This window comes from Nomascus leucogenys, chromosome 14, assembly GCF_006542625.1.
Source record: "Nomascus leucogenys isolate Asia chromosome 14, Asia_NLE_v1, whole genome shotgun sequence".
NCBI classification, from domain to species: Eukaryota; Metazoa; Chordata; class Mammalia; order Primates; family Hylobatidae; genus Nomascus; species Nomascus leucogenys.
The window spans coordinates 20680916-20707030 of record NC_044394.1 but is presented as its reverse complement, the minus strand read 5'-3'; the positions used below and the strand labels follow the sequence as shown (position 1 = coordinate 20707030).

Genomic DNA, 26115 nt, shown 5'->3' with positions numbered 1-26115 from the left:
GATGTGGAAAAAACGGCCATGGCCTTTTTTCTTTCATAGCAGGAAGTAAATTTAAAATGTTGAAAATTAAAACACAGCCCTTTAAAAGTCTTGATTCCAACACCAATATTTATCATGTTTTCTTAACTTTAAAAAGTACTTTTACAAAAAATATTTTTTGATACAAGGCAATATGAATTTGAAATTTAATAATACCTTTAGCCTTGCTTCTATAAGTTCAATTAAAATCAAATTTAACACACTTTATTTCGAAATGTATAAAATTATAATTTTATAAACATAATAATAAGCTATTTTTATTTTTAAAAAGACTGGAAGCAAATATACCAGTATATTGATAATGTTTCATTTTGAGTAATGGAAATTGAGATTATTAGAGTTTCATCTTTATTCTTTTCTATAATTTTTTAAATTTCTTAAAAATAAGCAAGAGTTAAAACTGGACCAGGTGTATCTGATACGGAGTTTTTCTCAGACTTTCCTGATTCTAGGTAGTTGTCGATGAATTTTTGTCGTGAGCAGCTAGGGAGTGGGAAGGCTTGCATAGCTGTATATCTACTGTATCATGCATATATTATAATAGTAGGTATGTTTGTATAAATGTCTTCACTGCTAGAAAAGGAAGTAGTAGCCACTTCCATTTTTCATGTTTTTGTCTGTTCCTCCACCTCTCCCCTCTTCTGACCCTGGCTCTCTTCCATTTTTCAGTGGAAGCACAGCACAGAGTAATGAAAAGGTCTACTTCCTACTCCCTCACGTAGAAGCCTCAGGTTAGTCACTTCTCTTTTCCAGACCTTGCTGCCTCATCTATAACACATTGTCACCTGCCTGATAAGACTTCAGTAAACTACTCTGAGAAGCCCCTTGGATTTAGATTGGGGAGCATGAGGAGAACCATGACCTGAACAATCACAGACGTGTTCCGAGTGGGGCTACATTTCCAATCAGCCACAGCAGGAGGTTCCAAGAGAACTGTGGATAGAGAACAGTGGCTGACCCATGGCTGGACCAAGATGCTCAACCTCAGTAGATAAAGGCCAACAGCAAAAATATGCTGGTTATTTATTTTTTTTCAATTCTCAAACGTTCCTATTCTTTTTTTTTTTATACTTTAACTTCTAGGGTACATGTGCACAACGTGCAGGTTTGTTACATATACCTGTGCCATGTTGGTGTGCTGCACCCGTTAACATGACATTCACATTAGATATATCTTCTAATGCTGTCCCTCCCCCTTCCCCCCACCCCACAACAGGCCCCGGTGTGTGATGTTCCCCACCCTGTGTCCAAGTGTTATTGTTCAATTCTCACTTATGAGTGAGAACACGCGGGGTTTGGTTTTCTGTCCTTGCGATAGTTTGTTCAGAATGATGGTTTCAGCTTCATCCATGTCCCTACAAAGGACACTAACTCATCCTTTTTTATGGCTGCATAGTATTCCATAGTGTACATGTGCCACATTTTCTTAATCCAGTCTATCACTGACGGACATTTGGGTTGGTTCCAAGTCTTTGCTATGGTGAATAGTGCCACAGTAAACATATGTGTGCATGTGTCTTTATAGCAGCATGATTTATAATCCTTTGAGTATATACCCAGTAATGGGATGGCTGGGTCAAATGGTATTTCTAGTTCTAGATCCCTGAGGAATCGCCACACTGACTTCCACAATGGTTGAACTAGTTTACAGTCCCACCAACAGTGTAAAAGTGTTCCTATTTCTCCACATCCTCTCCAGCACCTGTTGTTTCCTGACTTTTTAATGATGGCCATTCTAACTGGTGTGAGATGGTATCTCATTGTGGTTTTGATTTGAATTTTTCTGATGGCCAGTGATGATGAGCATTTTTTCATGTGTCTGTTGGCTGCATAAATGTCTTCTTTTAAGAAGTGTCTTTTCATATCCTTTGCCCACTTTTTGATGGGGCTGTTTGATTTTTTCTTGTAAATTTGTTTAAGTTCTTTGTAGATTCTGGATATTAGCCCTTTGTCTGATGGGTAGATTGTAAAAATTTTCTCCCATTCTGTAGGTTGCCTGTTCACTCTGATGGTAGTTTCTTTTGCTGTGCAGAAGCTCTTTAGTTTAATTAGATCCCATTTGTCAATTTTGGCTTTTGTTGCCATTGCTTTTGGTGTTTAGACATGAAGTCCTTGCCCACGCCTACGTCCTGAAGGTATTTCCTAGGTTTTCTTCTAGGGTTTTTATGGTTTTAGGTCTAACATTTAAGTCTTTAATCCATCTTGAATTAATTTTTGTATTAGGTGTAAGGAAGGGATCCAGTTTCAGCTTTCTACATATGGTTAGCCAGTTTACCCGGCACCATTTATTAAATAGGGAACCCTTTCCCCATTTCTTGTTTTTGTCAGATTTGTCAAAGATCAGATGGTTGTAGACGTGTGGTATTATTTCTGAGGGCTCTGTTCTGTTCCATTGGTCTATATCTCTGTTTTGGTACCAGTACCATGCTGTTTTGGTTACTGTACCCTTGTAGTATAGTTTGAAGTCAGGTAGGGTGATGCCTCCAGCTTTGTTCTTTTGGCTTAGGATTGTCTTGGCAATGTGGGCTCTTTTTTGGTTCCATATGAACTTTAAAGTAGTTTTTTCCAATTCTGTGAAGAAAGTCATTGGTAGCTTGATGGGGATGGCATTTAATCTATAAATTACCCTGGGCAGTATGACGATTTTCACGATATTGATTCTTCCATCCCATGAGCATGGAATGTTCTTCCATTTGTTTGTGTCCTCTTTTATTTCATTGAGCAGTGGTTTGTAGTTCTCCTTGAAGAGATCCTTCACATCCATTGTAAGTTGGATTCCTAGGTATTTTATTCTCTTGGAAGCAATTGTGAATGGGAGTTCACCCATGATTTGGCTCTCTGTTTGTCTGTTACTGGTGTATAAGAATGCTTGTGATTTTTGTACATTGATTTTGTATCCTGAGACTTTGCTGAAGTTGCTTATTAGCTTAAGGAGATTTGGGGCTGAGACGATGGGGTTTTCTAAATATACAATCATGTCATCTGCAAACAGGGACAATTTGACTTCCTCTTTTCCTAATTGAATACCCTTTATTTCTTTCTCCTGCTTGATTGCCCTGACCAGAACTTCCAGCACTATGTTGAATAGGAGTGGTGAGAGAGGGCATCCCTGTCTTGTGCCAGTTTTCAAAGGGAATTCTTCCAGTTTTTGCCCATTCAGTATGATATTGGCTGTGGGTTTGTCATTAACAGCTCTTATTATTTTGAGATATTTGCCATCAATACTTAGTTTATTAAGAGTTTTTAGCATGAAGAGCTGTTGAATTTTGTCAAAGGCCTTTTCTTCATCTATTGAGATAATCATATGGTTTTTTGTCTTTGGTTCTGTTTATATGATGGATTATGTTTATTGATTTGCATATGTTGAACCAGCCTTGCATCCCAGGGATGAAGCCAGCTTGATTGTGGTGGATAAGCTTTTTGATGTGCTGCTGGATTCGGTTTGCCAGAATTTTATTGAGGATTTTTGTGTCGATGTTCATCAGGGATATTGGTCTAAAATTCTCTTTTTTTTGTTGTGTCTCTGCCAGGCTTTGGTATCGGGATGATGTTGGCCTCATAAAATGAGTTAGGGAGGATTCCCTCTTTTTCTATTGATTGAAATAGTTTCAGAAGGAATGGTACCAGCTCCTCTTTGTACCTCTGGTAGAACTCAGCTGTGAATCTGTCTGGTCCTGGACTTTTTTTGGTTGGTAAGCTATTAATTATTGCCTCAATTTCAGAGCCTGTTATTGGTCTCTTCAGGGATTCAATTTCTTCCTGGTTTAGTCTTGGGAGGGTGTATATGTCCAGGAATTTATCCATTTCTTCTAGATTTTCTAGTTTATTTACGTAGTGGTGTTTATAGTATTCTCTGATGGTAGTTTGTATTTCTGTGGGATCAGTGGTGATATCCCCTTTATCATTGTTTATTGCATCTATTTGATTCTTCTCTCTTTTCTTCTTTATTAGTCTTGCTAGTGATCTATCAATTTTGTTGATCTTTTCAAAAAACTAGCTCCTGGAGTCATTGATTTTTTGAAGGGTTTTTTGTGTCTCTATCTCCTTCTGTTCTCCTCTGATCTTAGTTATTTCTTGCCTTCTGCTAGCTCTTGAATGTGTTTGCTCTTTTTTCTCTAGTTCTTTTAATTGTGATGTTAGGGTGTCAATTTTAGATCTTTCCTCCTTTCTCTTGTGGGCATTTAGTGCTATAAATTTCCCTGTACACGCTGCTTTAAATGTGTGCCAGAGATTCTGCTATGTTGTATCTTTGTTCTTGTTGGTTTCAAAGAACATCTTTATTTCTGCCTTCATTTCGTTATGTACCCAGTAGTCATTCAGGAGCAGGTTGTTCCGTTTCCATGTATCCGAGCGGTTTTGAGTGAGTTTCTTAATCCTGAGTTCTAGTTTGATTGCACTGTGGTCTGAGAGATAGTTTGTTATAATTTCTGTTCTTTTACATTTGCTGAGGAGAGCTTTACTTCCAACTATGTGGTCAATTTTGGAGTAAGTGCTATGTGGTGCTGAGAAGAATGTATATTCTGTTGATTTGGGGTGGAGAGTTCTGTAGATGTCTATTAGGTCCCCTTGGTGCAGAGCTGAGTTCAATTCCTGGATATCCTTAATTTTTGTCTCATTCATCTGTCTAATGTTGACAGTGGGGTGTTAAAATCTCCCATTATTATTGTGTGGGAGTCTAAGTCTCTTTGTACGTCTCTAAGGGCTTGCTTTATGAATCTGGGTGCTCCTGTATTGGGTGCATATATATTTAGGATAGTCAGCTCTTCTTGCTGAATTAATCTGTGTACCATTATGTAATGTCCTTCTTTGTCTGTTTTGATCTTCGTTGGTTTAAAGTCTGTTTTATCAGAGACTAGGATTGCAATCCCTGCTTTTTTTTTTTTTGTTTTCCATTTGCTTGGTAGATCTTCCTCCATCCCTTTATTTTGAGTCTGTGTGTGTCTCTGCATGTGAGATGGGTCTCCTGAATACAGCACATTGATGTGTCGACTCCATCCAATTTGCCAGTCTGTGTCTTTTAACTGGAGCATTTAGCCCATTTACATTTTAGGTTAATATTGTTATGTGTGAATTTGATCCTGTCATTATGATGTTAGTTGGTTATTTTGCTCATTAGTTGATGCAGTTTCTTCCTAGCATTGATGGTCTTTACAATTTGGCATGTTTTTGCAGTGGCTAGTACCGGTAGTTCCTTTCCATGTTTAGTGCTTCCTGCAGGAGCTCTTGTAAGGCATGCCTGGTGGTGACAAAACCTCTCAGCATTTGTTTGTCTGTAAAGTATTTTATTTCTCCTTCATTTATGAAGCTTAGTTTGGCTGGATATGAAATTCTGGGTTGAAAATTCTTTTCTTTAAGAATATTGAATATTGGCCCCCACTCTTTTCTGGCCTGTAGAATTTCTGCCGAGAGATCAGCTGCTAGTGTGATGGGCTTCCCTTTGTGGGTAACCGACCTTTCTCTCTGGCTGCCCTTAACATTTTTTCCTTCATTTCAACTTTGGTTAATCAGGCAATTATGTGTCTTGGAGTTGCTCTTCTCGAGCAGTGTCTTTGTGGCAGTCTCTGTATTTCCTGAATTTGAATGTTGGCCTGCCTTGCTAGGTTGGGGAAGTTCTCCTGGATAATACCCTTAAGAGTGTTTTCTAACTTGGTTCCATTCTCCCCATCACTTTCAGGTACACCAGTCAGACGTAGATTCGATCTTTTCACATAGTCCCATATTTCTTGGAGGCTTTGTTCATTTCTTTTTACTCTTTTTTTCTCTAAACTTCTCTTCTTGCTTCTTTTCATTCATTTGATTTTCAATCACTGATACCCTTTCTTCCACTTGATCAAATCAGCTACTGAAGCTTGTGCATGCATCACGTAGTTCTAGTGCCATGGTTTTCAGCTCCATCAGGTCATTTAAGGTCTTCTCTACACTGTTTATTGTAGTTAGCCATTCGTCTAATATTTTTTCGAGGTTTTTAGCTTCTTTGCAATGGGTTCGAACATCCTCCTTTAGCTCGAAGAAGTTTATTATTACCAATCGTTTGAAGCCTTCTTCTCTCAACTCATCAAAGTCATTCTCTGTCCAGCTTTGTTCCATTGCTGGCGAGGAGCTGCATTCCTTTGGAGGAGAAGAGGCACTCTGATTTTTAGAATTTTCAGCTTTTCTGCTCTGGTTTCTCCCCATCTTTTTGGTTTTATCTACCTTTGGTCTTTCATGATGGTGACGTACAGATGGGGTTTTGGTGTGGATGTCCTTTCTGTTTGTTAGTTTTCCATCTAACAATCAGGACTCTCAGCTGCAGGTCTGCTGCAGTTTGCTGGAGGTCCACTCCAGACCCTGTTTGCCTGGGTATCACCAGCAGAGGCTGCAGAACAGCGAATATTGGTGAACAGCAAATGTTACTGCCTGATCCTTCCCCTGGAAGCTTCGTCTCAGAGGGGCACCTGGCTGTATGAAGTGTCATTCAGCCCCTACTGGGAGATGTCTCCCAGTTAGGCTACTCAGGGGTCAGGGACCCACTTGAGGACGCAGTCTGTCCATTCTCAGATCTCAAACTCCATGCTGGGATAACCACTACTCTCTTCAAAGCTGTCAGACAGGGACGTTTAAGTCTGCAGAAGTTTCTGCTGCCTTTTGTTCAGCTATGCCCTGCTGCCAGAGGTGGATTCTACAGAGGCAAGCAGGCCTCCTTGAGCTGCTGTGGGCTCCACCCAGTTCGCGCTTCCTGGCTGCTTTGTTTCCCTACTCAAGCCTCAGCAATGGCAGACGCCCCTCCCCCAGCCTCGCTGCCACCTTGCAGTTCAATCTCAGACTGCTGTGCTGGCAGTGAGCAAGGCTCCTTGGGCGTGGGACCCTCTGAGCCAGGCGCGGGATATAATCTCCTGGTGTGCCATTTGCTAAGACCATTGGAAAAGCGCAGTATTAGGTTTGGAGTGTCCCAATTTTCCAGGTACCATCTGTCATGGCTGCCCTTGGCTAGGAACGGGAATTCCCCAACTGCTTGCGCTTCCCGGGGGAGGCGATGCTCTTCCCTGCTTTGTGGGCTGCACCCACTGTCTGACAAGCCCCAGTGAGATGAACCCAGTACCTCAGTTGGAAATGCAGAAATCACCTGTCTTCTGCGTTGCTCACGCTGGGAGCTGTAGACTGGAGCTGTTCCTTATCAGCCATCTTGGAACCTCCCCTTTTTTTTTTTTCTTTTTTGGGACAGCGTCTCGGTCTGTCACCCAGGCTGGAGTGCAGTGGTGCCATCTCTGCTCACTGCAACCTCTGCTTCCAAGGTTCAGGCAATTCTCCTGTCTCAGCCTCCCCAGTAGCTGGGACTACAGGCACATACCACGACATCTGGCTAATTTTTGTATTTTTAGTAGAGACGGGGTTTCACCATATTGGTCAGGCTGGTCTTGAACTCCTAACCTAAGGTGATCCACCCACCTCGGCCTCCCAAAGTGCTGGGATTACAGGCATGAGCCACCACACCCGGCCCCTATTCTTTTTCACAGATTTAGGTGGGGAGCTTTGGTGCAAACAGTACATGGAGTAAGACAGTAAATTCTATGAGTTCATTAGAAAGCAAAAAAAAAAAAAAAAAAAAAAAGGGATTTGGGGAGGGACAAGGGCACAGAGCAGTGGTAACACAATTCAATACAGCTCTTCAGGAAAATATTTGCATAGCTTAGTACTTTACACCTTTACCTTCTTGGCCCTCATAGCAATCCTTGAAGTTAAGGGGAAGAAGTATACATATGGATATGGTCTCCACTTTGCAGATGGCATGGGCTCGGCCCAGTCAGGGGTTTCTTCAGGGTCCTTAGGCTAATAAGGAGTGAGAGTGAGGACGCCAAGCCAGTCTGCTCACCCTAAGGCAGTACTCTTTCTTGTACCCCAGCCTTTCAAATATAAAGCCATCACAGCCCTAAATGTATTTGGCCAAAAAAAAAAATCAAAAAACAAAAAAGCAGACAACCTGAAGAAACACAGTAAAAGGTTTTAAACAAGTGTTTCCAATTTCCCACTCCCATGCAGTGAAACCTCTGTCTCCTGACTTGGGACCTGTACCTCCTTCACCATAGACTGCATGCTGTCCAAATGCCTCAGGGTTCTCCACAGGCAGCACAGAGGGCTCTACTAGAGCCCCTTACAGATGACCCAAAATAGTGCATGGGTTGGGAGAGTGTCTCACATAACCTGCTCATGAGTCCTTCATTCCCAATCCTTTCATGTTCGTATGGATACATCTTTACTGTCCTTGCAGCTTTGTGGGACTAACTGGTAGGCGTCATGCTATTGCCTTTATAGCTAAAGAAAAGAATAATGTGTTTAGAAAATATTGATATGCTATGGACATCTCGCCCCCTATGGAGACTGCAGTTCTGTCAGTCGTTGCAAGTATCCCTTTTACACAGAACTCCACTGGCTAATTTCCTCATTTACCTTCATTGATGTCATCTGTGGAAGTGTTAAGCAGGCATGTAATTGTAATAATGGCAGCTCACATTCCTTGAGCACTTACAGGTGCTGTGCTTAGTGTTTTGTCAGCATAATCTCATTTAACAGAATTATAATCCTAATATTTTAGATAATGGAACTGAGGATAAGAAGGGTTAAGGAACTTAGTCCTAATCAGACAGAATTTGTATGAGGGGAATCAGATTTAAGCCCTGGTCCAGTGGATTCTCAACCTTTATACTAGCACCCTACATACTTCCTCTGGTTTTCATCACAACTAAAGAGCACAAACACCTGCTGAATGCCTGAATAGCCCCATTGAGAATAGCTATGGAAAAGCTTTATGGCAAGGTGTCGTTGTGGCTAAAAGTTTGGAGTTAGGAAGCCTCAAGCTCAAATCACAGCTCTGATACCTAAAACATGTTAATATATTGGAGCCTACGCTTCCCTGGTGAAACAAGGGTAATGATAGCACCAATATTATAGTTCTGATAACTAAATGAGAAAATATCTAAAACACACTTAGCTTGATGGCTGTCGTGCTGCAGAGACTAGGTAATGTTCATTTTTGTTTCTATTAGCCAAAATGAAATAGACTACTCCTTTCTGGTCACTCCCATTAGCAACTTATGGAGACAGAAACTAGTAAGAGTTTACACATTTTAAAACTACTGGCTGAAATAGAGTCATCACTTTTCAGAGCCCCCACCTTTCTCTAGCACATTTAAATGTCTACACTAAAATGACACTGCAAAGACTGCCCAGTAGGTAAAATGAGGAGCTGATATTTATGAAGCACCTAATATTTGCAAAGCTCTTTAGGACACACAAACAAGTATAAATCTAAGACGTTTCCCCCATAGAATTTTTGGGCCTCGTTATGTAATAATAGGATATTATGCAACAATAATAACAACTGCAATGCAAAAAGACAATTCAATACAGGAGACCTTGCAAAGCAGTGTTTGATAGATCCCATTTGGTGGGGTACAAATATGACTCTTAGCTAAGGTAAGATCTTGCAAGCCAGAAAATATGTAAAGATTAAGAGGGAAGAAAGGAATTTAAGAAAAGGGTAAAGACTGTGAAAAATAAATACAGGGTACCCAGTGATGCAAAATCAAGGAAGCGAGGGGATAGAGGCAGAAAGACAGATTGTATGTAAGTGGCTATAATGGATCATGTGTGAGGATGTGGTGGAACAGGAGGAAAGTATATAATGAGCTTCTCACACCCCTTCTGCTCTTTACTCAGGGACCCAGCTAAAGAGCAGGGGGAAAAAAAAGAGCCCTATCATAAAGGGAAATAATTAAAAATCATTTTCTTTGGGAAATCTCAGCAGCACTCTGTCTTGAAAGAGACTTAGGGTGACAACTGCTCACCACCTTAAATCTGCTCTGAATTTGGAATTCATTAAGAGAAGACATGAGGCAAATAGTGAAAAGCACAGTATCAGTTCATAAGACTGGCTGGAAAATTGGGCTAGATCTATGACCACATTTTGAAACTAATGCCCCCTTCCTACAAATTAAGGTTATTGGCCAATTAGGGGTAAAATTGTACAACCACAGGCTCCTGCCCCACCTCACCCCATTCCCCATCCAGGACAGGTCACTGCACGCTGCAGAGAAGAAGACCATACACATAGCTTGCGCAGGTGGTTCTGAAAATAAGAAAGAGGAAGGTCTCAGTGCTCCTCTCCTCCTCCCAATCCCACCAGTCAGCTATGGAGCCAGGAGAGAAGGACAGATGTTTCCCTCCCAATATTGGCCCCTGTTAGGGAGTGAAAAGCATATTTTATAGGCCTAGTAGACATCCAAGGAGGTAGAAAAATAAGTCTCTGCCTCTCTATGTGTCCGTCTCTGTTTCCATCTCAATAAAATTTGATATTGCAATAAATAACAACTAAAAGAAATACTACTTTCTGTATTTTCCCTAGGTATTTATTATTGAGGTTTTATTTGTATCAGCTAACTAGTATGTTTTTTAAATGCCCTTCTGTGTTCTATGGGGGTTGCATTCATTTCTGCTATTTTTCTTTGAGTCAACATCTCACTTGGTCACCCAGGCTGGAGTGCAGTGGGGCAATCACAGCTCACTGCAGCCTTGGCCTCCCAGGCCGAAGCAATCCTCACACCTCAGCCTCCCAAGTAGCCGGGACCACAGGCACATGCTACCATGCCCAGCTTATTTATGCTATTTTGAATAAGCATCACAATTTCACTTTCTGGAAAAACCAAAGTTAGTGGAATTGCAAGTGCCGTTTTTATGCCTCAGACTTTGCAGGTTTTAACATGTCGAAATTGGGGATAACATATAATTTTTGGACTTTATAAAGAGAGATTGGAAAAGAAATCACGATATATTTGAATACCAATGGTACTTGAGGATTAGTGGCTAAATTTGAACCAAATTTCAATATCCTTCCCAAAGATCAAAAGGAAATGAAATCTATCAGTGTGAATAAGCGTATTGTTTTTGGTTTGTTTAGAAAATGTAACTAATGTCAAAAACCTATTCATTTATCTCTTCTTTTCCCTGTTTTCTCCTCTCTGCCCAATTTGAAACTTCATTGTCTCAATTACCTCAGCTAAGCATTGATCTGATTCCAGCTAACATTATCGAGATGACTGGTCGACAGCCCCAAGTAGCCCAATGTACATTTACATTCCAATGATGCGCTTGTTCACTCAAGTGACACAGATGGATGGAATGTTGATCACTGGACTTAGCTAAGCTCTCTCCCTGTGTAGACCACAGTGACTCTTCTAGTCACAAATCTTCCAGAAACAATAATTTCCTTTTAATATTCCAGTTGCTCAGGTAGGTGCCAGGGTCAGCTAAAAGAAAGCACGGTCATGCCATTTCAGGCACAGGGACTTCAGCCTGAGACCCAGGTGGTCTAATCACTTGATTTGGGGAACTTCTTATGGTCTGGCCTTCATGAGCTTCAAGCCTCTGAACTGGGAAATTCAAACATTTCAGGTGCCTGAGGGGCCAACCATTAAAAGACATATTTTGGAAAGAGACCCTTACCCATTCAGCTTACATTTATGAGTATCCTGAATTATCAATCTCATTAGTATTAATATTCCAAAATATGATAATATGATAAATTAACTTATTCCACAAATATTTATTAAATGCCTACAATAGTACCTATTAAATAGTAAGTAATCTGAAACTATTTATTGATGTGTAAAATATTTCTGGAGAACTCACTATATGCAGACTTAGCACTATGTTCCCTGGATGAAATGATTCCTAAGTAGAAATGGGAGCCCTTACTCTGACTATGAAATCATTTGCATACCAAGAGCCTCTTCCTTCCTCTACCCCTAACCATTCCCACCACTTCTAAAGAGACAAGTGATCTAAAAGCTTGAACAATGTGCCCATAAATCTATCTCTAAAGCTCTGCTCAACGGTATGTCCTCCCCTGGGCCCATTACAGGAAAATATGCACCATTTGAAACATGAACCATCCGCTGTCATAGAGAAATACATGAATCAAAAGCAGCTGGCCCTCAGCAAAATCTAATGCTTGCTGGCTCAGCCTCCACGTAAGGCCAATCACTGTTGCCATATTGGTTTGCTGAAGAGTAGAGTCATCAAAAGCTGCAAGGACAAAAAACCAAACACCGCATGTTCTCACTCACAGGTGGGAATTGAACAATGAGAACACATGGACACAGGAAGGGCAACATCACACACCAGGGCCTGTTGTGCGGTGGGGGGAGCGGGGAGGGACAGCATTAGGAGATATACCTAATGTTAAATGACGAGTTAATGGGTGCAGCACACCAACATGGCACATGTATACATATGTAACAAACCTGCCCATTGTGCACATGTACCTTAAAACTTAAAGTATAATAAAAATTAAATAAATAAATAAATAAATAAAGCTACTGCCCAAATAGCTCTTGCACTGCTAGAGAGCTTCAAGATTAAAATATTCCTAGTACTTCCCTCAAAAATCTTCTCAGCTGGGAAACTTACCTGACACTCTCTTCCCCCTTTTCTTCATCAAGAACCCCTTTGTTCTTTGCACCTTCCCCCCACGCTTTGAAAAACTGTCAGTAATACTACTTATCACATTCTGCTAAAATTACTAGTTTGCATGCTTACCTGAGCTTCCTGAGAGCAGTTACTCTGGCTTCTTCATCACTGAAGCCTTAGCATCTTACATAATAATAGCCTAGCACATGGAAGGTAGTGAATAAACAATTTTCAAGTAGAATTTCTTTGTTCTTAATGAGTCAATAAACAAAATATCACTTAGTCAGAGCCAGTATACTATATAAGCATTGGAAGTCTCTGTTCAACCTGCTGTGTACTCCCCAGACAGTCCCAAAATCCTTGTTCATCATTATATGCAAAACCTAGAAAATATTTTGCCCGATTTTTCTATAAAATAAAACCACATAATTTTATTATAGGTGTGCGACCTTGACGATCTTATACAAATCCCCTAATTTCACAGATAAGAAATCTGAAGTCCCAAGTAGGTAAGTCAAGATCATAAAGCTAATAAACAGCAGAAAAAATGATGAAATCCAAGGCTCCTTGCTCTTTTGCCCATGCCTAGTTACTAGTCCATGATCCAGATTCAGCTTGTTGAAGTCCTATTTTTTCAGGGGCTCATGAAGGGACTTGGGGGAACAGTGGTCGTTGAGCTGGATTCAGAAAGATCCCCCAGTTGCTCTAGTTCTTTTTTCTTTCCAAGGGCATTAACACTGGACAAAAGCTATTTTAGTACAAGGAGCAAGAAAGGGAAAACCTGATGGAAATCCAGCTAATGAGATATAAGGAGGCCTTTTAGGACAGTTTCAGATTTGTAACCTGCATTCAGGATAGACTACCCTTGGGTCAGATCTTTGGTAGTGACTAAGCTTCAGAATAGAATTTTTGAATTTATCCTGGTCGAAATCTGTGTCCCTGAAAGGATCCAGTATACTCCCCACCTACACACACAGACACACGTGCACACGTGTGCGTGCGCACACACGTATCCCTAGCGCTCTACCACTCAGGATCTGACACTCAGGGCTAGCATGGTGCCACACAGAACCCTAAACTGACCAGAACCCTAAACTGTCAGTTGCATGACTAACACTACTTAGGCATCTCCAGATATCTTGCCCTGTGTCCTCAAAACAAAAAGAAACCATGTCCAAATGCTATGAAGCTCCGCAAAGGTCAAGATAAACACTGCTACAGAGCAGAGGAGAAATTGAGCAGCAAAAGCCCTTAGGCAAGAGAAAAGACAAATTAATTTCCTTACCAAACTTTCTCCTCCTGGATAGAATGAATGTGATAGATTCTCACAGAACTAAGAGTTATTGCTTCTCTGCAGGTACCAATCTGTGATTCCAGACGTGCTCACAAATTAGTACTGTATTCACAACAGTTTCAGAAGTTGAATCTTTCATAATGTTAAACAATTCATATTACTCTTAAATTTATCTTTATTTAGCTCTAGACATAAAATATGTGGAGGATACAAAAGTTTTTTACATTGGCAACCAGATGAACTTTCAGTGTCAGAACTGTGAATAATTCCATATTTATAAAAATAGAATTCCAAAATAAATGGCGAATGTCAGTTTTATTTAGAAATTTTATGAGCATAACAATTATTTTGTTATGCCTATTGTATTTGTATTTTGCCTATTATTTTTAATAATTCTTTGATATTTTAGGAGAAATATAACTTTTAAGACATATAGTATATAATTTTTTCATATTTATATGTACTCTATTTTTGAACAAAATGTAATCAAATTGTATAGTTTGCATAGATACATTTTATTTTTAATCCTTTAGCTCATTTCTATAAACAGCACTTAAATTATAAAAAATATTAAGTATAACAACAAAATTAATGATTTTGCTAAAGAGAAAAAATAGATCTTATGGAATAATGCATAATAATTGATTAACTATGCATGTTTTTTGTTTTTGTTTTTGTTTTTTGAGAGGGAGTCTCGCTCTGTCGCCCAGGCTGGAGTGCAGTGGCGCGATCTCGGCTCACTGCAAGCTTCACCTCCCGGGTTCACGCCATTCTCCTGCCTCAGCCTCCCGAGTAGCTGGGACTACAGGCGCCTGCCACCAAGCCCGGCTAATTTTTTGTATTTTTAGTAGAGACGGGTTTTCACCGTGTTAGCCAGGATGGTCTTGATCTCCTGACCTCGTGATCCACCCACCTTGACCTCCCAAAGTGCTGGGATTACAGGTGTGAGCCACCGTGCCTGGCCTAACTATGCATGTTTTTTATTACTCATGCAAACAATAATGTCTTATCTACAGAATACCAAGACATGAACAATAATAATTAAACTTAGTCATCTTTAGTGTTTTTCCAACTTTCTATTATATAAAAACCATAGTTTCACCCACATTATTTTTATTTCTTCATTAGGAATGTATATCTGTCAAAGAGGAACGTCAGAACATGTTTTATTGAACAGTTCGTTAGCTTGATTTAGAACCTTTATGTGTATAGACATATGGTTTGTGGGCCTCTGTTTGTCCTCTCATCCCAGCTGCTGAAATGTTAGGAGCGGCCCGTGTATGAGTCACCAAAAGTTAACATAAAGTGATTGAAGCCCCAAAGTAAGCCAACAAGGAAAGTAGGAAAATAAGTCTCTTCCCCTCTCTTGAAGTCAAGACTGTGTTTTGTTTTGTTTTGTTTTGTTTTGTTTTGTTTTGTTTTTGTTTGTTTGTTTGAAAGCTCCTGGTCTCAGGTGGAAGCACACAAGCACATAGACCATGGTGAGTCAGTGTTACCGTCTATGAAGTCGGTATCCAAGAAAGACCTACTGAGCTTTGCCAAATGCTCCTAGGAGGACTGGTCTGTTTGGCTGGATGTTGTTTGTATCTGTCTTTAAGGGCTCCAGAAAGTACAAGGAATACAAAACAACAATGACACTTTTCATGTTTAGAGGCCCCGCCAGTGGCTTCGATGTCTTGATTGTCATGGGGACTGGAATGTGCTCTGCCCAGCAAATTCCCTGCCTGCATGTGACTGGATGCTCTCAAGGGTGTGACTCTGCAGTGTGTTCATAAGGCTGTGGTGAAACATGACTGTTCTATTTTTGGTTTTCATTTCAGAGCCCTCAAAGAGAAAGGCATTAATCTTTCATCTGGATATTAATGTCTTACTTTTTATTTATATTTTATAAATCTTTTGCCATATCTTTTTGCCTCTTCAGTCTCCCAAAACAACCTTATTTGTAGATTTTACGTTATTCTTCAAAAAATATAAATTATTAAAATCTGGTAAATGTTCTCTCCTTGATAATTTTTACAATTATTTTAAACAATTGGGGCTGCCTGTGTCTGTCTTCAAATCTTATCATCTTGTATTATTAGAAGAGAGTCTTGTATTATTAGAAATCCTTAAGAAAACTTAGATAAACAACAACAAATGAAGAGAGTGGCAGCATGAGCAAGAAGGGAACGCTATTTAAATAGTGCAGGTGACTCCCCCAGACCCACACCCAAACCACCCTCAACTCTCTCCCACTCACAGAGCACATGCCTCAGTGAGCTTGAATTGAAAGCCACGAATCTGCCATGTCCTGGGAACCAAATATGATTCCAGTATTTAAAGACATACCTTCTTCAGGCATTACCCCTAAATGTAAGCCAGCCACATTTGAGACTCAGAAAGAGTCAGGATTCAGTCCCAAAGTTACAGGAAAACAGCCAGTGCTGGGTGTTTGGAAGGCAGCATGTTGCTCTCCAAAATACTACCCTCCTCTGCCATTTTCCAAAGGTAATTTTGACTAGTTATGATTTTTACCACATACACCAACTTCAGAAGTAAACCTTTATATATGGTATGAATTATAGTTTTACATTCAGCCCTATTCTTAGTATCATGTTCATGTTTGATTCATCTATTATATCCCTTGCAGCCCCCAGTGCAGTGCCTCAAACATGAGGTGTTTGAGAAACTGTGAATAAATAAGTTTCCAAGGATTGAGAAACACCTCTCTCTGATGGCCCCTATAATCCATGTAACAAAGAAGTCACCAGATGGCTACTATCATATTGATACTAGCTAGTTTCTCCAAGTGTGGTACCCAGATCATCTGCTTCAGAATTAATCAGGATTAGTTAAAAATATTAAAAGTAAATTCGTGGGTCCTACCCTATGTCTCTTGATTCAGTACCTCTGGGAATGAGGCCTCAGAGCCAGACCATCAGTGTATCTCTAAAGCTCCTGAGATGATCCTAACGTGCTTGCAGGGCTCAGAACCATTGTGTCAGACACCCTTTCTCCCACTTTAGCCATTTACAATCTGCAGTATTAGCTACATTCAGCTAACAGTAGACTCTAGGGAAGAAGGGGAGAAGATCAAGGAAAGCAAAACAACATACAAATGTCACGGCTGTGGGAAAGCTAAACCCTGGGCAAAGTGCTGCACAGCATGTGCTTTCAAAAGCAGTCAGCATCAACGTCAAAATAACTGGCTCTCACCAGGCTGGTAAGAGAATGACATTTGATGGACGTGTCAGAAAGAGGCTCTTTGCTACCTCATGAGTATAGCGTATTAGTAATTTAAATTGAATCCAAGTTGCTATTTCTAGGACTGGCTCATGGTGCACCTCATTAAAATTAGAAGAAGATAAATTAATTCCTTGTTTTAGAGAACAAAATGTTTGACTATTCCCTGGAAGAAATAATACCTATTTTGAATAAGTTACTTATTAAAACTATATCTACTATCTGTTATATGCTTCCCAATAACTATGTTCCATAAGCAGGAAACCTACTACTGTCCTTATGTTAGACAGGGTAGAGCTGGGTGGAAAAGGTAAAGTAGACTCCTCAAGCCATATACCTAGTAAGTGCAAGATCCCAGGTCTTCTAACCCAAATCCATTTTTTTTTCTCACTCAAGCTCATCAATACCATTCTTCCTGTAAGAAAGAAAAAAAGATTCGGATTACATGGAAAACTCTCATCCGCCTGCATCTCTCTTATGATACTTAATACTTTCTCTTTTATATTTTACAATTACTTACAGAGCCAGATATCTCTGACTCTTCTACTTAAAGAGGGATGGTATATGTCTGATTCACCTTTATATTCCCCACAATACCAAGCCCTGAAAAATAGTAGGTAGTGAATAAGTGTTTCTTGGGTAATTATATGAAAATAAGAAACAGATATATTTCATATTTCACATTGCAAAACTTCATTTACTTATTTATTTTCTCTATTTATTCTCTAAAAAAAAGGGTAACATGTACAGAATGTGCAGGTTTGTTACATAGGCATACATGTGCCATGGTGGTTTACTGCACCTATTGACCCATCCTCTAAGTTCCCTCCCCTCACCCACTACCCCCTAACAGGCCGCAGTGTGTGTTGTCCCCCAATTTGTGTCCATGTGTTCTCAATGTTCGACTCCCACTTATGAGTGAGATCACGCATTGTTTGGTTTTCTGTTCCTGTATTGGTTTGCTGAAGTTGATGGCTTCCAGCTTCATCCATATCCCTGCAAAGGACATGATCTCATTCCTTTTTATGGCTGCATAGCATTCCATGGTGTACATGTACCACATTGTCTTTCTCCATTCTGTCATTGACAGGCATTTGGGTTGGTACCATGTCTTTGCTATTGTAAATAGTGCTGCAATAAACATACATGTGCAGGTGTCTTTATAATAGAATGCTTTATATTTCTTTGGGTATATACCCAGTAATGGGATTGCTGGGTCAAGTGGTATTTTTGGTTCTAGGAATCACCATACTATTTTCCACAATAGTTGAGCTAATTTACATTCCCACCAACAATGTAAAAGCATTCCTATTTCTCCACAGCCTCGCCAGCATGTATTGTTTCCTGACTCTAAAAATCGCCATTCTGACTGGTATGAGATGGTATCTCATTGTGGTTTTGATTCGCATTTCTCCGATGATCAGTAATGTTGAGCTTTTCTTCATATGTTTGTCAGCCAAGTAAATGTCTTCTTTGGAGAAGTGCCTGTTTATATCTTTTGCCCACTTTTTGATGGGGCTGTTTTCTTTTTTCTTGTAAATATGTTTATGTTCCTTCTAAATTCTGGGTATTAGACCTTTGACAGATGAGTAGATTGCAAAAATTTTCTCCCATTCTGTAGGTTGCCTGTTCACTCTGATGATAGTTTCTTTTGCTGTGCAGAAGCCCTTTAGTTTAATTAGATCTCATTTGTCAGTCGTGGCTTTTATTGCAATTGCTTTTGGCATTTTTGTCATGAAGTCTTTGCCCATGCCTATGTTCTGAATGATATTGCCTAGGTTTTCTTATAGGGTTTTTATGGCTGGGGTTTTATATTTAAGTCTTTAATCCATCTTGAGTTAATTTTCAAATAAGGTGTAAGGAAGGGGCCCAGTTTCAGTTTTCTGCATATGACTAGCCAGTTTTCCCAGCACCATTTACTGAATAGGAGATCCTTTCCCCATTGCTTACTTTTGTCAGGTTTGTCGAAGATCAGATGGTTGTAAATGTGTGGTGTTATTTCTGACGTCTCTGTTCTGCTCCATTGGTCTATATGTCTGTTTTGGTACAAGTACCATGCTGTTTTGGTTACCGTAAACTCGTAATATAGTTTGAAGTCAGGTAGTGTGATGCCTCCAACTTTGTTCTTTTTGCTTAGTATTGTCTTGGCTATACGTGCTCTTTTTTGGTTCCGTATGAAATTTAAAATAGTTTTTTCTAATTCTGTGAAGAATGTCAATGGTAATTTGATGGGAATAGCATTGAATCTATAAATTACTTTGGGCAGTATGGCCATTTTCATGATATTGATTCTTCCTATCCATGAGGGTGGAATGTTTTTCCATTTGTTTTTGTCCTCTCTTATTTCATTGAGCAGTGGTTTGTAGATCTCATTGAAGAGGTCCTTTGCATCCCTTGTTAGCTGTATTCCTAGGTATTTTATTTACTTTGTAGTGATTGTGAATGGGAGTTCCATCATGATTTGACTCCCTGCTTGCCAATTGTTGGTGTAAAGGAATGCTTGTGATTTTTGCACATTGATTTTGTATCCTGAGACTTTGCTGAAGTTGTTTATCAGTTCAAGAAGTTTTGGGGCTGAGATGATTGGGTTTTCTATATATACAGTCAGGTCGTCTGCAAACAGGGATAACTTGACTTCCTCTCTTCCTATTTGAATATGCTTTATTGCTTTCTGTTGCCTGATTGCCCTGGCCAGAACTTCCAATACTGTGTTGAATACGAGTGGTGAGAGAGGGCATCCTTGTCTTGTACCAGTTTTCAAAGGGAATGCTTCCAGCTTTTGCCCTTTCAATATGATATTGACTGTGGGTTTGTCATAAATAGCTCTTATTATTTTGAGATATGTTCCAACAATACCTGGTTTATTGAGTGTTTTTGACACGAAGGGATGTTGAATTTTGTCAAAGGCCTTTTCTGCATCTATGGAGATCATCATGTGGTTTTTGTCTTTGGTTCTGTTTATGTGATGAATTATGTTGATTGATTTGTGTATGTTGAACCAGCTTTGTATCCCAGAGATGAAGCTGACTTGATCGCGGTGGATAAGTTTTTTGATGTGCTGCTGGATTCAGTTTGCCAGTATTTTATTGAGAATTTTTGAGTCAATTCATCAGGGATATTGGCCTGAAGTTGTCTTTTTTTGTTATGTCTCTTCCCGGTTTTGGTATCAGGGTGATGTTGGCTTCATAAAATGAGTTAGGGGAGAGTCCCTCTTTTTCGGTTGTTTGGAATATTTTCAGAAGGAATGGTACCAGCTCCTCTTTGTACTTCTGGTGGAATTCAGCTGTGAATCCATCTAGTCCTAGGCTTTTTCTGGTTGGTAGGCTATTAATTACTGCCTCAATTTCAGAGCTTGTTATTGGTTTAATCAGGGATTCAACTTCTTCCTGATTTAGTCTTGGTAGGATGTATCGTCCAGGAATTTATCCTTGTCTTCAAGATTTTCTAGTTTATTTGCATAGAGGTATCCTGATAACAACTGACATGCCCTTTTCTTTAACAGCATCCCTCTCTGTTCCTCTTACAGTGCCACTATAAACAAAATCATTACTAACCTTGTTGCCAGTCCAGATTTTAAACACAAATGGGAATTATATACCAGGAATCAACTATGGCTTAAGAAATCAATGTTTCCATTCCAGATCAAAATGTTCTTTCTTTTAAAGTGAAGGGACAAATAAACCACACCTCTATCCTTAACAAAGAAAAAGGTTTAAAAAAATTATTTCGGCTGGGCGCGGTGGCTCACGCCTGTAATTCCAGCACTTTGGGACGCTGCGGCGGGTGGATCACAAGGTCAGGAGATGGAGACCAAACTAGCTAACACGGTGAAACCCTGTCTCTAATAAAAAAATAAAAAATTAGCCAGGCATGGTGGCGAGCGCCTGTGGTCCCAGTTACTTGGGAGGCTGAGGCAGGAGAATGGCATGAACCCAGGAGGTGGAGCTTGCAGTGAGCGGAGGCCACTGCACTCCAGCCTGGGCGACAGAGCGAGACACCGTCTCAAAAAAAAAAAAAACAAAAAACAAAAAAAATCAGGATTTTGTTCATTGGGAGGAGTGATGAGTAGGGCTAGAAGGGGGAGTTGGAAATGATTAGTTTCCAGATTTGAATGTCAAGTACAGAGTGTACTCGCTTTGTAAAAATTCATTGAGCAGTTCATATTGAACTTAAAGTAAAAGTTCACTCCTAAAAAAAGTGAGACTCTTGGCACCATTTAACAATGGTGAATAGTACACCGATTCAAAAAAGCTTCTACTGGATATGATGTGGGGGATCATTTCTCCACAAATTGGAGATTTTAACAGCCATGTTTCACATCGGTCACAATTCAGGTGCTTGTGAGATGTTCCTTTGATTTGGAATTTTTCTACATTCACATCTCACTTTCCTCTGGGTTTTTGCCTATTATACAGAGCCTCTTGATGCTATCCATACTCAGTCCTCTTATTATCTCACTCACCTATGCACCAAACACTCCTCAGGGCATGGACTATATCTCTTTCGTTTTGTGATCTCTTCAACCAGCTTGGGGTAAGCCCAAATTAAGTATGTAATAAACGTTAAGATTCTGAGATCTTCAAGGGCATGGACAACATCCCTATCTGTAGAGAGACTTGTTCCTCTGTACCTGGCCAGCCACAAGACAGGCAGATATCAGAAAGCCTCCTTTCACCTCTGGTGCCATTATCCTCTAAAACCATCAGGGCCCGCAGTTCATAAATAATTCTATTTCTTCCCAGAACCACAAAGCATTTTCAGAATACATAAATGGAAAAGTTCTTTCAAGAGCAACATGAAGAATATTCCTAATCCAGTGGCTCCACATGCAAACTTTGCCTCCTGACCACCCAAGGCATCATTTTAGTCAACTACCTCTCCTTCTGGAGCCTAACTTTAGAAAATGCTTCCCACATTGTCTCTTTTAGAAGACAATTTTGATACATGATGTTAGAGGAAACAACTACCTCAACAAGTTTGAAACTGCTTCTAGAAATTGCTCAGCAGCAACACATACTGCTTTTCCAGTAAAAAACCCCTATTTGACAAAAGCGAAACTCCTTGGCCCCACCTGGTGGTTGCTGAATCCAGTAAATTCACCTTTTGCATTTAAGACCCTATCAGAAGCTGTATTTTGTCCTTTGACATCTATGGGGTTATAGACATTGAATCTCCTTGGATGATGAAGTGAGGTCTCATTGCAAGTGCTTAAGATAATGAAACCTGTACGAGGACAGACAATGCAACATCAGCAATTTTTGCAGTGCTATTAATTTCAGGTGGTGTCTTAATTAGAAGTAGGTTACGAGATAAAATACAAGAAAAAGATACTCCAAATTTAAAACAGGACTTTCGTGCAATAAGCATAAATGCTTCCTCTCTAAGTTAAGATCTGGGGCATAGTCTGTAAATTTTAGATGCACATTTTCCTCTTTTGATACCAATTTCTGACTATAGTAAACCAATAATTCTGAGGGCTCTGATTGAACATATTGAACCTAGCAAATATTTGTACTTCCCTCTCTTAAACCCATTGAAATGACAGTAAAGATATGCAAAAGGATAGGATACGAATAGGTGAAATAATTAGGAAGTTCTCTTAAAAATGCATGGCATATGGGATTACACTAACAGATAAAATAGAACAGAGAAAAATAACTATTCAGAGTACAAGAGAAGCCACAAGAGAAGCTGCAGTGAAGGTGGAATCTGTTACTCTATGAAGAGACCCCTGGCGTTGGGAACCTGAAAGAGAGCAGACACCAATAATGCATCTGGCTAAAGAATCTGTTGGCTGGCTTTTGGGTGGTGCATAATGAAGAAGGTTTATGTTTCTGACGTCAATAAGAAAAATTTAGGGAAACTAGAAATTCCAGGAAAAAGAAAATGCTGTACAAAAATTCATGACGAAAATATGAAGCATTATTATAGGAAATTTATGGAGTCTAAGAAAAGAAAATCTTGACTTAGAACTTGAAATATTCTACTTTAAGTAGATCTGATTTAAGAACATAAATTATATCTCCTCTACAGTTGCACTCTGGTTCTGCAGTGAATAATATTGAGCAATATCATAATATTATAAATGATGTTTATCTATTTTTGCTTCTCTGAATCAATATATAGACAAAGAGATGAATACTTAATTAAAATTTCCATTCAGAATGTAAATGTTTTAAACCTTGGCAATATAAAAGTAGTGGTAGAAATGATGAACAGGAGGAGTTAGAGGTGGAAAGGAGAGATGGGAGAGCGTGTAGGAGTGATCGACTCCATATCATACACCATGATACGTCTGAAGTTGACAGACAAGAAATAAAAGTCAAACATATTATTTAAAGTATAATCAACAGAAAAACAAAAAGAAAAAATGGGAGCAGATATAGGGAAAAAGGAAGCAGAGTGGTTGCTATGAGCTGAAATAGTAATCTTTTACAGCAAAGAGTTAAAAGACAAGCTTAAGTTGGTAAGAAAAGAAATAGATATTAATGTTGTATGAAATAGATACTTCGAGCTATAGTGATAATCCCTGGAAGAGCTAAAGACAGAAAACATCATGGATGGTAGCCTCTTGAGAACCAGACTATGGATAGTGGAACTAGACACACTGTTCATCTGGCACCCTTATTTTTTATTGAAATTTTATTTCCATGAGCATGTACTTCTAAAATTCTGATTGGCATGCTGACATTATAACATCCCAAGTTTTGAACTTTTTTATTTTCTAATCCTCAACCAATGAGGCAGTGACTGTATATAATGATCAAAGCTTGACAGCAGGTTAAATTTCCATGGTCTTCAACTCTAAGGTGAGTGGCCTCTCACTAGAGCTCTCCAAGTCTGACATATATTGCCTTCAGAAGTGTAGAAGCAAACATTTCTGAACTATTTCCAACTACCTACTTGTTTGTCCTGCCAGGATTGCCAGTTTTCTATGGATGTCATCTTCTCTTACAACCAAGCATCATAAATCCCTCATAGGTCTCTTTCATGAGGTGTGCTGTTCAAGTCCAAGAATGCCTCACTTTTAATGATCAGAAAAAAAAAAGCTGACAGAACTGAAACCTTGACAATAGGAACTTTCAACTTTCAGCTCTAGCAGAGGGTATTAATTTCATTTCTGGAGCACTCATAATCTAAGAAACTTCTGGATCCTAATAACAAGGATGGAAACAACAATTATTAAATCCCATAAGTATCCCCTCTGCCTAATTATATAGCAAAGCCAAATGCTGAAGAACCATGGGATAAAATATAATGTTATGCATTCCACTTCCAGAGATATGAAGCTGCCATTTTTTCCTTTGCTCTCTGTCTTCGTCCAGCCTCCAAGCATACCCCTAGCTTCACTTGACCTTACTTGGTTGAACATATCCCCAGGATCACTTCACTTTGCTTGCTTTAACATGTTTTCATACCACGTCACCTCACTTGCTTTAGCACATAATACTGAGAGATGAATAAATTGAAAACTGCAGCTGCAATGATCAAAACTGCTCAAAGGAAAAAAATACTGAAGTTTGCCATAGTAAGATAAAAAAGAGCATAAATTTTGAAGTAATACAAAGCTGTCATAAGGTTTCAAACTAGGAAGTTCAAGTACCTTGGGTAAGGTCGCACAGCTTGCAAATATTAGAGTCCAGCCCACAGTTGTTTTCTTAACTAAATAATGATTACGCATAAGAGAGATGATCATTCTCGAACCTATAAATCTACTACAAACTTAATGAATATTGCCTGGCCTGAAAATTGATGATGGCACAAACTTTTTTCTACATATTGGCAAATGTCTACTGAGGTTTATTCTAAGCCTTGATGGGGTACTTAAGTTCAGGAAAATAAAAATATGGATTTTTTTTCCTCATATAAACTACAAACAGATTGGGACAAAAATCATTCCACCTAATTACACCAATCACTGAGAAGAGCAAATAGAAGAGTGTTTTATTTCTGAATAATTACAATTATTTTAAAGGTAACCTATTTTGATTCCAACATTACAGAATTAACATAAAGTATATATTCCCTAAAACACATCAAACTTTTATTGAGTTGTCCTCTTCTTTATATAGCTAAATGTGAAAATGTAAAATATATTAATTATTAAGGGGTGCAGTAAAAAAAATTAAAACAATGCCTTAAATCTATACTAGCCACTTCTATAATATAAGCTACACTATTTTACCTCTAACCTTGGGATTTATATTGCTTGCTAGAATTAATCTGCAAATAGGTTATATCTTATCAGGCAATACCAACTGGTATTAAGCTGATATTAGAGCTTCACTAATAGAGCTGGTTGTTTGGAGCACTATGTTAAGAAGGAGTCTTATGTTGTCCACGTTTAGTGGTAAGGAAGACCTTAATCAATTAACAATATTTACTATGGAAGCAAAAAGAGAGAATGACAGTATGTGCTTATTATCCTTGTCAGGTGCTCAAATCTAGCACATTTTAAAAGTCTTAGTAGTTCTGTATTTTTTAAATTAAAGCAGTCTCACAAGTTGAAATTCTATAATATAAAAACTCTCCTTAGACTCAAGAAATTACCAAAATTAGCAAACTTGTCAGGACTACTCAAGCTGCCCCAGGAAGAAGATGGATATATTCCAAGGTAAACACCAACATGTCATTTGGAGTTCTGGAGGGAAAAATCAAACGAATCAAATGACTTGGTAACCTAAGTTCTCTAACTTAGCACCATCCTTCTCTAAATCCAGTCAATATCTCTAGGAGTCATAATTATACATAGACTAGAAATATTTTCTTTAACATTTTCTTTTTAAATAATAGAGTAAACAGAATAGACAGCTCAGTAACAAACCCATATGAAAATATGTATATAAAGTTAACATATAATCAAGGAGACATCATGAATCAGTGGGAAAATGAAGCATGATTCTGGGCCAGCTAATTAGCTATTTACATTTTATAAAAAAATGTTCAATTAGATCCTCATCTCACACATATATCAAAATATTTTTAGGTGGATTAGAATCCGTGGATTCTATGGACTAGAACATGTCTATTATACATTTAAATATAAAATGTTATATCTTTTTTTGAAACCTACAAAATAGATATAAAATTTTAATGCTCTCTGACTAGATAAATATTTA

General features: G+C 38.9%; 1 long non-coding RNA gene across 1 annotated transcript; it reads left to right on the top strand.

Moving 5' to 3' along the window:
• The first annotated feature begins 9416 nt into the window (after nucleotides 1-9416).
• On the top strand, nucleotides 9417-25141 carry LOC105738566. Its single transcript, XR_001114391.2, has 2 exons — nucleotides 9417-9489; nucleotides 21739-25141. It is a non-coding gene; the product is annotated as an uncharacterized LOC105738566 (long non-coding RNA).
• Nucleotides 25142-26115: the final 974 nt, after the last annotated feature.